The sequence below is a fragment of the Myotis daubentonii genome, chromosome 3 (genome assembly GCF_963259705.1).
Source record: "Myotis daubentonii chromosome 3, mMyoDau2.1, whole genome shotgun sequence".
Lineage (NCBI taxonomy): Eukaryota > Metazoa > Chordata > Mammalia > Chiroptera > Vespertilionidae > Myotis > Myotis daubentonii.
In genome coordinates this window covers 137261491-137278109 of record NC_081842.1, presented here as the reverse complement: position 1 = coordinate 137278109, position 16619 = coordinate 137261491, and the positions used below count along the sequence as shown (strand labels likewise).

At 41.7% G+C, this 16619-nt stretch overlaps 1 pseudogene; it reads left to right on the top strand.

Moving 5' to 3' along the window:
* Nucleotides 1-9243: 9243 nt before the first annotated feature.
* On the top strand, nucleotides 9244-16170 carry LOC132229715 (exosome complex component CSL4-like; annotated as a pseudogene).
* The last annotated feature ends 449 nt before the right edge of the window (nucleotides 16171-16619 follow it).

Here is a 16619-nt window from a genome sequence, read left to right as displayed (position 1 = left end):
GTGCATGAAAATGAGTGTTAATTTACTGCATGATTCAGTGTTTGCAAGACTATCAAGTCATTTCCCATAGGCAGCCCAACAGCCATCACAAGGTAATGAATTTTTATTATAACCATGTATGATGGTTGAACCAGCAAACAAATGATCAAAGAAAAGAACAAAATAATAACAATGGTGATAACAATAATGATAGTGTAATAATTAACTGGCAAAGCATTTGTAACAGGGGTCAATTGGCTAATGTAGTTGTCTGGGGCAGTTATAACAGATCTGACGTTCTCATTTTAACATTTGTGGTTTCTGCTGCCTTCATTTAAAAACAATTCCGCGATGAAAATAGAAAAAGTTGAATGGATAGTAGTTTGTGTTTTTATTTATGTTTTTCATATTGGGTTTTGGAGGCCCTTTAAAATTTGTCTGGGATTTTTTGCAGAAGTTATTAGACCAGAAAAAGACTCCAGCTTTTTGGAATTTTATGTTCGGTTTTGAATTATCATCATCATTCCCAGTTTTCTCATTCATGCTTACACATCACTGATGTTGCTTTAGTTACCTGCAAAACTCAGGGAGGATGTGCTTTCACACAGACCAAATGATTCAGAAGCAAGACCATTTCAAAGATAAAAAGGTATTTTAAAAACTCATTTTATCTTTTTTTTAATCCCTCTTTACTATTTTTCTCATGTCATATTTTGTTCTTTTTCTTAGTTGTGGTCAAGTCTATTGTAATATCTGATGAAAGGAGAGTCGATCTGATTCTAGCCACGTAAAAATACATGACTTCAGCTTGTCCAAAAGAGAATTCTGAGTAACGTAAATAGAGTTTAATGCTTAGTTAGCTCTTTTTCTTGCAAAGTTGTCTCAGTTCGTGCTCATTTTCTTTCCTGGAGTGTTGTTAGTGATCTCATTTTAGCAAGTATCCTCTAGAAGTTCTCAGTCAAAACAAATATTTATAGTTAAGTCCTAAACTCAAATGGAAAATGTCTTTGTATTTTTGCTGGGGGGGGAGGGTTGGGGGGGATTGGGGGGGATGCGGTGTTAAATGGAAAGGCTGACTTTGTCTTGACTTTAGAAACACAAATGGAGCCACCACAAACATCATTCAAAGATACTCACACTGATGTTTATTAGAAGAAGCCCCCCTCAGTTAAGCTAAAGCAGCGGGTTAAGAGGCTGTGAGGGCTGTGATCCCACATAACTAATGGGCACACTTTTCCCAGACAGAAGGGCCATGCGTTAGTCATAGTGGTAAATCTGTAGTGACAGACGTTTGTTCTATATTTGTGAATGACCTGATTTGGCATGCATGCAGCTCGTTCCACTGACAATAATGGCAACATGGTGTGAGGGAGAGGGAGAGGGAGGGAAGAAAGGAACTGGAATTAGGGGAAGGAGGCACAGTAGAGGGAAGAGAGAAGTCCAGGCAGAGAAAAGGAGAAGGGGAAAGGACTATTAAATAGTGGAAGATCAGAAGCATCTAAGGGTGACTCAAGGGGAACCTGCCTTTAGTAGAGCATTATTTTCATTTGGGAGCAATTCTAATTGATTGGAGAGAATCGCCTTTCTTTCCTCCATGTCCCCTCCCCCTTTCTCTCCCTTCTCTCCCCTGCAATCTCTGGGGAAGATAGATATGCAGATAGCTGTCAACTGGTGCAGGATGCTTCTGCATCAAGGAATTCCTTGTAATTTGCAAAACTTGCCTGGTCCTTTACCATTTGCTGCAATCCTGCAACCCCTTCAGGTAAGAAAGAAACTGGCCCAGAGTGATGAAAAGAATGAAGGCTGTCAATAATTTGAAGAGAAGTAGCATTATGCCCTCTTCTACCTCCCTCCCCTCAAGCCATTCATTCTTAAAGTAACAAATATAATCCATGGCAAGAGCAATTATGATATGCAAAGACACCTCTGCCTAGAGTGAGCTAGGAATGGTGGGCAGAACACTGAATGAAAGACAGGACTCCTTCTAATGCTACAGATTTGCTGTGTGACCATGGACAAGTCACTGCCCCTCTCTGAGCCTGCTTCCTAACCTGTAAAGAAATAATTCAAAAGAAGATCTCTAGGGGCCTTTGAGCATTTACTCTTCCTGTTACTCTGATTAAGCATCCTTGCTCTCTGCTCCAGGCTCTGCCATTTCAGCGAGACAGTCCCCTGCTCACTACTTCCCCTCTTTCTGGACTTTGCAGCATCACCACTCACAGTGGGGTCTGAGGTCAAACTTCTCCAAAAAGGCTTGATTGGTTTACCTAATCACTATCCAGTATAAAGAACCCCTTCAGGGCAAAATTGCCCTGATACCAGTACAAAGGGAGCACATCAGAAGCAACTGTATAGCTTTTTCAAAGTATACTTTCTAGGGACCCATTGATAGGAAATTAATTGGAACCTCCATCTGGTGTTGAATTGGACATCTGGTCTTTTGAAAAGACTCCCCAAGTGATTCTTCTATGCACCTCTGGACCAGAGACACCGCTTTTGGGGCCAGGTGCTCAGCCTTGGTCCAATCATGTAAAGGGGTTTGTCTAATGAAATGCAAACAGGAGTTTGCTGCAAAGAAAGTAAAGGTTTATTTAAGGAAATGGCACCAAACCAGGAGTCATAGGTGAGCTGTTAGTCTAAGACCTGGTTCTCTGACAGCTTCTAGGGGAGGGTTATATAGGGGGAAAGTATTCATCATGGTGGAGCTAGACTCATGGTCTCTGCTGATTGGTTAGCACTGTGGTAGGGAGTAGTTGGTCATGGCATCTGGTCCTGATGTCAGCCACGGCGTTGCTCTGTCTGGTTTCACAAGGCATGGTCAGTGGGGTGATTTGTTCTTCTGGGTCAAGAGCTGAAACATAGCTGAGGCCTAGATGTTATATGTAGTTTAAGTAAAACTTTGTTTCTGTGGTCAATAGACCAGGGCTTTGTTCCCAAGATCATTTGATGTTGACCAAGACCTCATTGTTCAGAGGGCTTAATGATTAAAGAAATGGGCATGCAAAGGAGAGGGATGTGAATGAGTCAGGGTGCTCCTGGCTAGACAAGGCCAGTTTGAATCAAAAGGAAAGAAAGAAAAAAGGTCAGGTTAAAGAAATAAAGTTTCCGCACGGCTACAATCCACTCTTCCCGGGAAGTAGAGTTTTGGGTGCAAAGCATGGCAAGCACTCAGAACTCCTTTATATGCCCTATCTACTTCCCCATCAATCTGTCTACCCTTTCTGCTATCCACCTACATACTAGGTATCACCACATGTTAGAGTGTTTCTAAAAACTGGAAACTGAGGAGTACATTCCAGCTGTGGCAACAGAGAAGATAGAGCATGTAATTCTAGATTTCATCTCAGGATTAGAATTTAGCTTCTCAAAATAATAATTCTTTATTCTACAGTCTTTCTCAATCATACTACCTCCAAAGCAGTTGTACCTAGAAAGGAATTTATTCTTTTCTGGGTTACATGAGAGCACCTTACTGAATGACTTATGAAATAAAACTGCTGTTCATTTCCTTTATCAAAAAGAAGCCAAGAAAAATAAAGATGAAGAAGGAGAAGGAGAGAAAGGAAAATAAAAACAGGAGAAAATTAACACCAGACAGGCTAATTTCCATGGCTGACATTAGGAGGTCCTTGGGAAAGGATGGGCTACAGGAAGTGAGGAAGACTGGGCAGTGATTTATCCAACATAATGTTTCCTAAGCTCCAATTTGTATAATGTATAAGAGAAATAGAAGATACAGCCTTGCCTTCACTGAACTGAAAATACACATAGAAAAGATCTACAACATTAAATAAGATAATATATATTAAGAATATAGCCCAGCTGAAGTGGCTCAGTGATTGAGCATTGACCTATGAACCAGGAGGTCACAATTCAATTCCCAGTCAGGACATATGCCCAGGTTGCGGGCTCCATCCCCAGTAGGGGGCATGCAAAAGGCAGCCAATCAATGATTCTCTCTCATCATTGATGTTTCTATCTCTTTCCCTCTCCCTCTCTGAAATCAATAAAATATATATTTTTAAAAATGAATATAATATGTGCCAAGACTACTGTGTGGTCTCAATAGATGCTAGTTCCCTTTTACCTTAGACAAAGAAGTTGATTAAACACTAACTGTCTGTCTATCAGACTTGCCTAACCTTCAGTCCAACTTCCCTCTCCTTTGCCTACCTCTCCTTGATTTTCCAGGTTACCTTGCAGTTAGTGTGGCCACATGAAACAGGAGAGTCTGCTGGTATTTTTCTCTACCCTTTTGTACTATGTTGAATAGTGTCCCAAAATAACTCATGTCTACCTGTAAATGTGACCTTGTTTAGAAATAAGATCTTTGCAGACAAAATTAAGATGAAATGAGATCCTACTGGATTCGGATGGGCACTAAATGCTAATGTCCTTATAAGAAGAGGGAAATTTGGACACAGAAGTGCAGACACAGAGGAGAGAAGGCCATTTGAAGATGGAGGCAAAGATTGGAGTGATGTATCTACTTCAGGAATACCAAGGATTGCTGGAAAGACCAGAAGCCAGAAGAGGCAAGAAAGGATTCTTCCTTATAAACTTCAGAGGGAGGATGGCCCTGCCCACACCTGGATGTTGGATTTCCAGCCTCCAGAACTGCGAGAGAATAAATGTATATTGTTTTCAGCCTCCCAGTTTGTGGTACTTTGTTATGGCAACCCCAGGAAACTCCTTCTTTCTACTTCCCAGAATGAGGATACATTGCCTTGAGGAATTGCAGACATCTTATGAGGACCTAAGCCATATTCTAAGTAAGGATGGTAGACCAGGAAGACAGTAGAAACCTGCTTCCTTGGGGCAAATTCCCTAGACTCTAGGTAAATAAATCATAGGTGTTTCAATTATTGTCACTCAAGCTTTCTGTTAAGGGTGGGACATTTCTGACTAATGCCCTCTGTGAAGAAGAAATTACATGAAAATAACCTGAGTTCATGTCTCAGCTGTGTTATTATGCAAATGGGTAGCCCTGGGCAAGTCATAAAAACGTCTTAAATGTCATTTTATTTCTCTGTAAAACAAAAACAATAATATTTTTAAATGGGATAGTTTATGAGAAAGCCAAGGGTCATCAATAGGAAAGAGGAAACTAATACAAATTCCCAAGACTGGAATCCCAAGGGACCTGGATCCTGTGTTGAATAATAATACACAAGCAATAGAAAGACTGTTTTCCCCACCTCTGTCCTTGCTGGGACAACCACAATGCCCCCCTCTTTCCCCCCCCCCCCCAGTAAGGAGTTCTTAACAGCCCTGGTAAAGGCACTTTATAAAATATAAAGAACCATACCAGCCTTGGGGGTTAATTACAAATTAAATAGCTTCACCACACAAATTATATAAGAAATGTTACTGGGTCAACCTGGCATGGCTCAGTGCTTGAGCATCAATCTATTTGATTCCTGGTCAGGGCATGTGCCCGGGTTGCAGGCTCCAACCCCAGTGGGGGCTGTGCAGGCAGTGGCCAATCAGTTCTCTCTCATCACTGATGTTTCTCTCTCTCTCTCTCCCTCTCCCTTCCTCTCAGAAATGGTTCTGGGATAAAGGGCTCCACATGCTCTCATCCATCCAAAGAGAACAGAGGTGGTTTTTTCCAGTTCTTTCTGGGATAGTCCCATCCCATCACCTTCCTAACCCTTGCCCTTCTTGCCCAGAGTATGTCCTTCCTATCCCAGAGCCCTTCCTTTGGTTGTGAGCAAATACACGACATGCGTTAATAGCCTGTGGCGTCAACACTTCCCTTAGAACCAACAGCAGAAAAGATAAGGATGGAAACTTGTTCCAAAAGCCCATGGTCTCTGTTGTAATTAAACGGCAAACTTCAGGGGAGGCCACAGAAGCACACATAGCTCCATGGAAGTGTGAAGTAGTTGCTGAACTTTCTCAGAAGGGCATGTTCAACAGGCTGTCTCTTTACCCACTTCCCACTTCATAAAAAGGGCTCTTTATGAGGAAGCTCAGTTTTTATGAAGGGCTGCACCTTCTCAATGTTCACTGCATCAAGACATGTCCTGGGGTCCCAGCTGCATTCGCGTCTTGTTCTCAGAATTCAATTCAAATCTCCTGTTTGCCAATTCAAGTCTAAAAACAGGCAGGCTCTGGTCTGTCTTTTGCCCTTCCTTCCACCCTTCCATACCCTCTCACCACTGTGGAGCTAAGTGAATAGAGTTTTCCAAATATAGCTCTGCAGCCAGTGTGTTAGGCCTTCTAATGAGTGATGGTAATTGCTCCTGCTATTTTCCAAAATGAAAATCAACCTCTGAAGAGCAGCTGGTCTGTTGTAATGTTCTGCTCCCTCCAATTACATCCTCCATTCCTACAAGTCAGTCAAAGCCTAGCCTTGACTGCTTCATCCGTGAGCAGGGCCTGTGGGACGCGCTGGAGGAATGTGCTGATGGCAGGGAAATGGAATAAGCGTGCTATTGTGTGCTTTATTATGTTTAAGGGAATAGGGAGTAGAGAGGGGGAAGACCTGTTTTAACTTTTGATTTCTGAGATATCTGTTATGTGTTGTGCTGATTGATATATCTGAAAAGATAACCAGGTTTTTAGAGGGCAGAACAAAGCTGTTTCCATCCTCCTTTTTTCAAGAATCACTCCAAAACAACAAAGAGGACACGAAGCAAAAACACAAACCCTGTATTCTTTACGGACAGGAGACATCTGTAATCTGGAACCACAGTATATGAAGATGAGAAACAGATGGAGGAATGGTAAGGCACTTAGTAGATCTATGGAAAGTCGGACCTAACCGCCTGAGGGTGACATCATAACGAGTCAAGCTGAGTCACTCTGCACAGCACAGGAGCCTCCAGGAGTTGAGAGGCCCACGTGTCGCAGTGGGCCAGAGGGAACATGGCCCTGCAAACAGCCCACATGGGGAAAAGGTAATAATACCAGCTACCATTTGTGAAGCGTTTGTTGGTGCCTGGCCCTTTACACACATTCTCGACTGCAATCCTCATAATTAATAGCATTTTATAGATGCAAACACTAAGGCCTAGAGGGATAAAGTAATTTGTCCCAGATAACAAGAGAAAGATATTAAACCAATGTTTAGCTGGCCCTGAACAACACAGGTTTGAACTGCACGGGTCCACTTACAATTATTTGAGTCAACAATTTGAAATAACTCTCAGAAAAATCACATAGCCTAAAATGGACAATGTAAGCTTACCGTATCGATAAATATGCTACACTACTGTAAATGTATTTTCTCTTTCTTATGATTTGCTTAATAACATTTTATTTTTCTAGCTCATTTTATTGTAAAAATAGAGTATATAATACATATAACATACAAAATATGTGTTAATTGACTGTTATATGTGTTACTTACCAGGCTTCTGGTCAATAGCAGGCTATTAGTAGTTAAGTTTTTGGGGGAATCAGAAGTTACACATGGATTTTTGACTGTGCAGGGGTTGGTACCCCCAATCTCCGCCCCCCGTTGTTCAAGGGTCAACTGTATTTTTAGTTAAAAGCCTCATCAGTAGCCTCCACCACCTCTCTATGTGAAACCATGAGTACCAGCATTCCCGTGTTGACTATGTGGCCAGGTTGTCACATGGTTGGTAGGCATGATAGCAAGTTCCGGGCAGAGCTGCTGCTGTCTGGGATCAGGCTTTACTGTTTTGTTTAAGGTGCTTGTTGTTTTGAAAATTCCTATGGAAACAAAAGTGTTACCACCTCCCCGCTGACCATCCTCAACAGGATCTAGTCTGCAGGAGCCTCCTGCTGGGATGAGAGTGTGCCTAGAAAGTGAGTCTTCAGAGGTCCATAGTAGCTGAGGTTCCATCAAACACACTGGCTTGTGTCCTGAGAGGGAGGGTGGGGCATCAGGGAAACTGCTAATCTCTTCCTACACTTGCCTATTTGCTGCTGCCCCTCTACCTATCCTGCACCACCCAGAGCAGGTACATACCCCACTGCTGCTTTCTGCCCCTACAGGTCACCGACAGCACAAAATCTGGGTCATGAAGAAACAAAGCATCCAGTGTCAAAACTGCAAAATAAAGACTGCAGTGTTTATTCTCTATCTTATTTATGTTTTCTGTTCATGGCTCAAAAATCAGTCATCAGACACTTGATGAGAATCTACTGTGTCCACAGTCACCATGTTGGGTGCCGTGGAAGTGAGAAAGACAGAGGGCATTATGTCTGCTCACAAAAGCCATAAGCAGCCAGAGAGCTGCAGCATCAGTCCCTGCAAAGGGATAGGCAGGTATGAGGTGTGTGCAACTGAGAGCTAGTGAGTGAAATGATCTCATTGTTACTGAAATTATCTCATTGCCTGTTTGCAGCTCTGGATCTTCCATTAAATTGTGAATCCTTTTCTTTTTTGTCAAAGGCCTTATTTGTGTTATTTCTGAAACCAGTTGCCAAAAACCACAGCAGTATTACTGCAGAGTGAAGTAAGACTTTTCCTACCCAGATCTGAAACCCCCTCCTCTTACGCATAGTGTGATTGTTCTCAAGGTCCCCAGTTCAATTTCAGCTAAAGAATTAACTGTTTCCTATCAACCTCTCACATTTGAAGAGTTTCCACCCTGAAATGAAAACCTGTGGGAGAAGATCCGAATCTTTCAGTTGTCGAGTCCCTTGACAGGGAGCTGCTCTTGATTTATACTGTAACCAGGCATTGATTCATCCACACTAGTGTATAGAGAGTCTCAGAATGAGCCCAGGATGGGTCAGCTGGGGTTCAGGCCTGCTGGGACACATCCAGACAACTGAAGTTTATTTGCACAGGGGCTGAGTAGCCTCCTGGGAGAGCATTAAGGGAGAAATAAACCAGGCACAACGACTTTGACTCAGTAAAAAATCTTAATCATTCTAGGGAAGGGGCAGTTCTCTCAGTAATGTGATCTCTGTCATGTAGATGTGTCTCCTGGTCCAATACCCACTGGCCACTTGTTTGCATCCTATGCGGAGGTGGCAATGGGGATATGTGTAAATAAAAATAAAAAGAGCTGTTTGTTGAAATTCTTAAAATCTTAAAGCCCGAGTGACTGTTCCTAAATAGAAGAAGACATTCTTTCTGTCAAGCTGCAAAGCTTTGGTCTAGCAAGTGCTCATGGTGCTGGGGATGCTGCTGCCCAGGCATGGCAATGAGCAGTAGCACTAATTCCAGGAGGCGCTGTCCACAGTGGAGTAGCCATGCCACCCACCTGCTGGGCAGAGCAGTGATGGTGTGGGGCCATCAACCAGCAAGAGACAACATGGCCTGGTGGAGCAGCAGACGTGATGGCCAGCAGCAGGGATTTTGGTGTCCAGCAGCGGAAAACAGAGCCAAATGAAGCAGCAGGAGAAGCACAGTAGTATCTGCACGAATATAAATAAGACCATCTACTGGCCCACTCTGGGAAGGGGGGTGCAGAGGTGGGGGCTGGGAAGGAGTGGGGGAAGAGGTAGGGTCAGGGGTGGGGAGGAAAGCCTAGGGGGCCGCCATTCTGTGTTAGGCTTGTGACTGGAAGAACTAGGGACGTTTGCTCTTAGTCATGGATTTGAAGGCATTTGGGGAAATTTGGATTTCTTCTATCTACTCATACAAACACACATAAATGCACATACTTACATGTATATCCTACCAAAGATGTGCTCTGGATGTAAATGCTCATATGGATCAGGGCTCTGCTTGTATATGAATTATAAATAGTTAAAACCAGGTAGGGGTGGGTAACAGTTGTGTGAGGGGGTCTAAATGGGTGAGTATTAGGGTCTTATGCATAGTGTGATTGTTCTCAAGTTATATGCTTTGTGCTGCTGCCTACAATTTTTATTAGGAAAGGTGGCCATGCTAAAAAAAATGTTGGTTTTTTTTAAAATTTTCTTTGAAAACTTACTTGATATAATCCAACCTTATCATTTTATAAATGAGAAAATGGGAACACAGAGATCTCAAATGACTTGCCTGAGGTTGTGAAGACAACAGTAATGGATTAATGGCTCAAGTCCAATTTTTTTGTTTTATTTTATTTTCCTATTACACCATACAGAGAAAGTATATACACTAGAACAATGAAGTCTGGATATTGTACAGAACTCTGTGTGTTTCTCAGTTTTAAATGGTTAGAGGTTTGAGAACTGGCTTATTAGATCTTTAATTCTTTTAGCTATAAATTTATAGCAAGAAAAATATTAGCTATGGGGACAGTAATGTAGATTAAATTAATACAATTTGGTATCAAATGACCGCAGTTAATACAATTTTATATTCAACTTTAAAGTTGAATTTAGAGTCTACTAGACATGTTGTACTAATCAGAAATGTAGAACAAAATGAGATCATTGTGTTTCAGAATGGGCTTTGCAAAACAATGGTCCAATATTTTAAGCACAGAAGGAGAGCAAAAAAGATGACAAGAAAGTTCCAGAAGTTCATGAGTAAATGTTGAGAGAATAGAATTATTCACTGAAGAAGAGAGAGCAAAAGAGGCTAATCATTTCCAGGGAAGTGAAGAATCTCTTAGCTGAGATGAACTACTTTTCTCCCCAATAAGGAAGATAGAATAACTGCAGATCTTTAGAAACACCATGAGAGAGGGAGGTGGTAGAGTCAATAGAATTGAAATGGTGACACATACCTTTGAGGTTCTCTAGGCCTTGCAGAGTTGTAAAGCTCAGAGGTAGTAGATGTTAAATATCCAGTCCAGGAAGGAAATGGTGGCTAAATGACTACTGGTCTCTGTTATTATTTCAGGAAATATCAAGTGTCACCATATGTTGAAAGCTAAAGGTAATTTATCAAGGAGGAATATGGGTAGGGAGGAGGCTGAGGACACCACTTTCCATATGCATGCTAAGATGGTCACTTGGAATACCTGCTCACATTGCACAGCTGGCTCCCTGACCAGATCTGAATGTTCTTCTGCACCTTGCTCCAGCCACTCCTACTATCCAATTAGATTCCCAGCTACTGGATGGTCCTGTGACTGAAGTCCATGAAATTAGAAATAAGATAAAACACTTAAAAAAACACAAAAAAAAACTTTGGGAATTCCAGTCAAAATGGCAGAGCAGGCCTTCCACAATCACATTACACTAAATTTGAATGTAGTTGTGGCTCAGCAGTTGAATTTTGATGCAGGAACCAAGAGGTCACAGGTCGATTCTTAGTCATGCTCAGGTTGATGGCTAGATTCCCGGTGGGAGATGTGCAGGAGGCAGCTAATCGATAATGTTCCTCTCTCATCAATATTTCTATCTCTCTATCTCTCTCCTTTTTCCTCCCTCTAAAATATCAATAAAAACATATTTTTTAAAAAAGTACAACTAAATTATTAAGAACCACTTGAAGACTAGGTGAACAGAATTTCTGTAACTAAAGATATAAAAGAGAAACCACATTGAGTCTAGTAGGAGGGACAGAAAAATAAAATGGGCTGGTCACATAACCACTGTGACAGCTAAGAATTTGGAGTGATATCTCGACTATGGAGGTTTCCCCTGAGGAGCTAGGGGACACAGCCCAACACCAGACTCTCCAACACAGAGGACCAGAGCCAGGAATAGGAGTCCCCACAACAGCTAGCTGTGAAAATCAGCAGGGACTCAGCCTGGGTGAGATGGAGGGCTCATGAGTCCTCTTGAAAGGCCCAAGCATAGACTCATTCACCCACACTTTCCTTAATCTCCAGAGAAGGAATAGCAGCTCAAAAAAGGACATTGTGGCAGGAAATGAATTGTCTGGCTTCAGGGCAAGGGCTGAAGAAACAGCTCTCTCTGGGACTGAAGTGCTGGCAGGTGTCATTGTTCATTTGTTGAGTCCTCTCTCCATCCATCTGGTAGGTTCCATTGTTCCTTTGCTGAACCCTCCTCCTCCACAGTCTGCAGGTACAGGTAGGTGCCAAATCTGAATCTCCATTAATCTAGCTAACACTACTCTTGCCCCAACCAGGTGATATTCTGAGACCCTGTCCCAGTCAAGTAACACACTGAACCTGAGCCTCTTTCAGAGGCTAATCCACATAAGCAGCTGGCCTGGGTCCATACTGTGGACTTTTCTAAAATCTATCAAAGGCACATAAACTTCAAACAAGCAGTGACTGGCCTCAGCATGCCCTGTACATCTTGCCTCAAGCCTGGCAATAGTGGCAGCCAGCCTCAGTTGACAGCATAACCACTCCCAGACACCTCTAAGCTCAGCACAGTCATCTACCAGCTGCAGAAACCTGGTAGATCCTACCAGGTGGCTGTGGGCCAGACACAGGTAGTGGCTGACCTTGGCCTGCACTGAGTTACCTCCCAAGAGACCACAGAACCAACACACCTGGTGGCCAGTTTCAGACCACATCAGAGCACCACACAATTAGCACCACAAATGACAAAAAGAAAGGATTGCCTTGGCAGACACCAGAGCCTGGCTAAAGTCAATCCTTCTCTGTGGGGTCTGCTATAGTCATGGCCAGTCCTCACAGCCAGTCAGCCCAAAAGTCAATCTCACCCATTGATTTGCCAGCAACAATCAAGGTTCAACTATAACAGGAGAGCACACACAACCTACCAAAGGGACACTCCTGAAGCACCCAGCTCATGTGAACAGAAAAACTGTGCCATTGGGCCCCTGAGGACACCTACAACATGAGGCCACTCTGCCAAGACCAGGAGATATAGTAGATCTACCTAATAGATAGAAACAAACAGGGATGAATCCAAAATGGAAACAAAGAGCATGTCACAAATGGAAAAACAGAACAAAACTCCAGAAAAAGAAATAAACAAAATGGAGGTAAATAATGTATCTGACACAGCATTAAAAACACTGGTTATAAGGATGCTCATGGAACTTAGGGAAAGAATAGCTTATTTCAGTGAGAACTTCAACACAGAGATAGGAAATTTTAAAATAGAGACATGGAAACCATAACAAAGAATCAATTAGAAATGAAGAGTACAATAACTGAAATGAAGATTACATTACATTAAAGGGAATCAACAACAGACTGGGTGAAACAGAAGATAGAATCAGCAATTTGGCAGACAAGTTAGAATAAAACACCCAATAGGAACAGCAAAAAGAAAAAAGAATCCAAAAAATAAGGATAGTTTAAGGGATTTCTGGGACAATATCAAGCATTACAACCTTCATTTCATCTGGGTACCAGGAGAAGAGCAAGCAAGCAAGGGATTGAGAACCTATTTAAAGAAATAATAACTGAAAAATTCCCTTACTTGGTGAAGAAAAAAGACACACAAGTCCAAGAAGTGTGGAGAGTCTCAAACAATAGGCTCACACCAAGACACATCATAATTAAAATGCTAGTGGTTAAAGACAGAGAGAATCTTAAAAGCAGCAAAAGAAAAGCAGTTAGTTACCTACAAGCAGGCTCCCAAAAGACTGTCAGCTCATTTCTCAACAGAAACTTTTCAGGCTAGAAGGGACTGAAACAAAATATTCAAAGTGATGAAAAGCCAGGACCTACAATCAAGATTACTCTACCCAGTAAAACTATAACTTAGGATCAAAGGAGCAATAAAGAGTTTCCCAGACAAGAAAAACCTGAAGGAGCGCATCAACATCAAACCAGTATTACAAGAAATCTTAAAGGAACTTCCTTAAGAAGAAGAAAAAAATATGCATAAGAAAACATAACAAAGAAAAAATTCTCACTGACAAAAGCAAACATATAATAAAAGAAGTGGATCAACCAACACTAAAGCTAGTGCAAAGGTTAAAAGGCAAAAGTAGTAAGATTGTGTGCAATTACAATAGTAAATTAAGGAATACACACACACAAACACACACACACACACACACAAAGTAAACAAAAATTATAACAAAAACCTAAACATGGAGGAGGTGAGTTAAAAATGCCTGGGATTTTACAATGTGTTCAAACTTAAATGACCATCATCTTAAAATAGACTGTTATAAACATGGCTTGGTATAAATGAAGCACATAATAACCACAAGCCAAAAACCTGCAAGAGATATACAAGAAATAAAGAGAAAGGAATCCAAACACATCACTATAGAAAGTCACCAACATAAAAAAGAAGAGAGCAAGAAAAGAAGAAAGGAACAAAAAATATCTATAAAAACAATCAGGAAATGACTGATAAAATAGCAATAACTTCATACCTATCAATAATGGTATGATAAAGAAGATGTGTTCCATATCTACAATGGAATATTACTCGGCCATAATAAAGAATGAAATCTTACCCTTTGTGACAACATAGATGGACCCAGAGGGTATTATACTAAGTGAAATCACAAAGACAAATACTATATGATTTCACATATATGTGGAATCTTAGAAACAAATAAGTGAACAAACAAAATAGAAACAAACTCATAAATAGAGAACAAACTGATTGTTCTCCGATATGGTGGGGGGAGGGTGGGGGGGTGAAAAAGGTGAAGAGATTAAAAAGTACAAATTGGCAGTTACAGAACAGTCATGAGGCTGTAAAGTTCAGCATAGGAAATATAGTCAATAATATTGTAATAACTATGTGCAGTGTAATTGGGTGCTAGGCTTAGGCAGATCACTTCATAAGTTATATAAATGTCTAAACACTATGCTGTACAACCTGAAACTAATGCAGTATTGAATGTCAAATTTAATTTTTTAAAATTTAAATTAAAATTTTTTTAAATAAAAATACTTTTGGGTGTCCAATTTATTTCACTTAGTATATAACTATTTCACTTAGCATAATATGCATTCACTGTGGGTTGCCACCACCCCTACTTCATTTTCAGCAGTGGTCAGGAGGTTGTTGGACTGTGCATCACTTAGGAAGGTCACTTTGGCCATGACAATGTGTAATATGCTAAGTGAAATAAGTCAGACAGAAAAAAATAAACACTGTGTGATTTCACTTACATGTGAACTTTAAAAAACGAATAAAATAAAACAGCAACACACTCATGGATACAGAGAACAAATCAATGATTGCCAGAGGGGAGGGGTGGGAGGTTGGGCAGAAAAGGTGAAGGGGAATGAGAGGCACAAACTTCCAGTTAAAAAAAATGAGTCACAGTGATGTTGTATATAGCACAGGGAATATAGTCAATAATCCTATATAATAAAGAAGTAATATGCAAATTGACCATCACCCCAACATACAAGATGGCCACCCCCATGTGGTCAAAGATGGCCGCCCCCATGTGGACACAAGATGGCTGGCAGGGGAGGGCAGCTGTGAGGGACCAGGACTGCAGGAGAGGGCAGTTGGGGGGGACCCAGGCCTGCAAGGGAGGGCAGTTAGGGGCAATCAGGCTGGCAGGGGAGTGGCTAGTGTGTGATCAGGCTGGCAGACAGAAGCAGTTAGGGGCAATCAGGCAGGAAGGCAGGTGAGTGGTTGGGAGCCAGCAGTCCTGGATTGTGAGAGGGACGTCCGATCGGGCCTAAAAGGGCAGTCAGACATCCCTCGAGGGGTCCCAGATTGGAGAGGGTGCAGGCTGGGCTGAGGGACACCCCCACACACACACACCCATGCACAAATTTCGTGCACCGGGGCCTCTAGTATCCTAATAACTTTGTATGGTGACAGATGGTTACTAAGCTTTTTGTGGTGAGCACTTCATAGGTATACAAATGTCAAATCACTATGCTGTACATCTGAACCTAATATAAGTATGTCAACTATAATTTAAAAATTAAGGGACTTGGGACAGTGGCAGTCATGGTGCCAACCTGTAAGGATCTGCATCCGGGACAAACATCCGTGTAATGTGGAGGAGGGCAGCCCAGTTAGCAAGACCTGCACCCAGCAGGGCTACATCTTTTTCTCACAGCAAGAATGGGTGCTTCCTATTGTGTCTGTGATGAGAAAAACAAAATCCCAATTACTGACAGATGTGGGGGCTACTGTCACATGCAAGGTCTGATCCATTCATGCTTTTCCAAAGTACACACCCTCTCTGTGGGATCCACACAACTTAAGAACTCTTTTCGAGGAACTATCCGAGCTACTGAAAAAGACAAAGTTGAAATTTATAAGGGTTTTCATGTGGGTGAATTGTCTTGGGCAAAGTGACCTCCCTAGGTGAAGCACAGTACAACTCCTCCTGACCACTGCCGAAAATGAACAAGGGGTGATGGTGGCCACCGTGAACCAGGTGTCCAGATGGATCCCATCAGCTGGTGTGAGATGCAGTGCCCTAAGACAAAAGAATTCTGGGAAGTGGTCCTTGTACAACCTGGATTCTTGTCAACCTAAGAAGCAACATTTTACCCCAGGGAGAGGGGTACACTGTTTCCAAGAGCACAGGTATGAAAGGAACAGTAAGATGCTATTGTCTTTATTCAAACACCTGGGATCAGACTGCGACCAGCTCTAGAAAAAGTCTGCAGGAAACTTACGCTACTCTATAGATGCAACAATTTTCTTATGAACCTTTCAGTGGAATGAAATCTTGGGTGATAAATTTCTCTTCGGGAGGCTCCATAAAACAAACCAAAAAAACCCCCCAAAAAACCCACGGTATAATGTTGAAAATAGCCTATTCCTTCTGATAGTCTTATAAATACATAATTTTTGCTGTGACAAAGAAAAACATTTTGATGAAAAGAATTTCATGGTGAAAAATTAATTAATAAAAAGACTTTGGATGCATATAATGTCCTAATCTCTTAATATGCTTCAATTAACATCTGAAACATGATAAT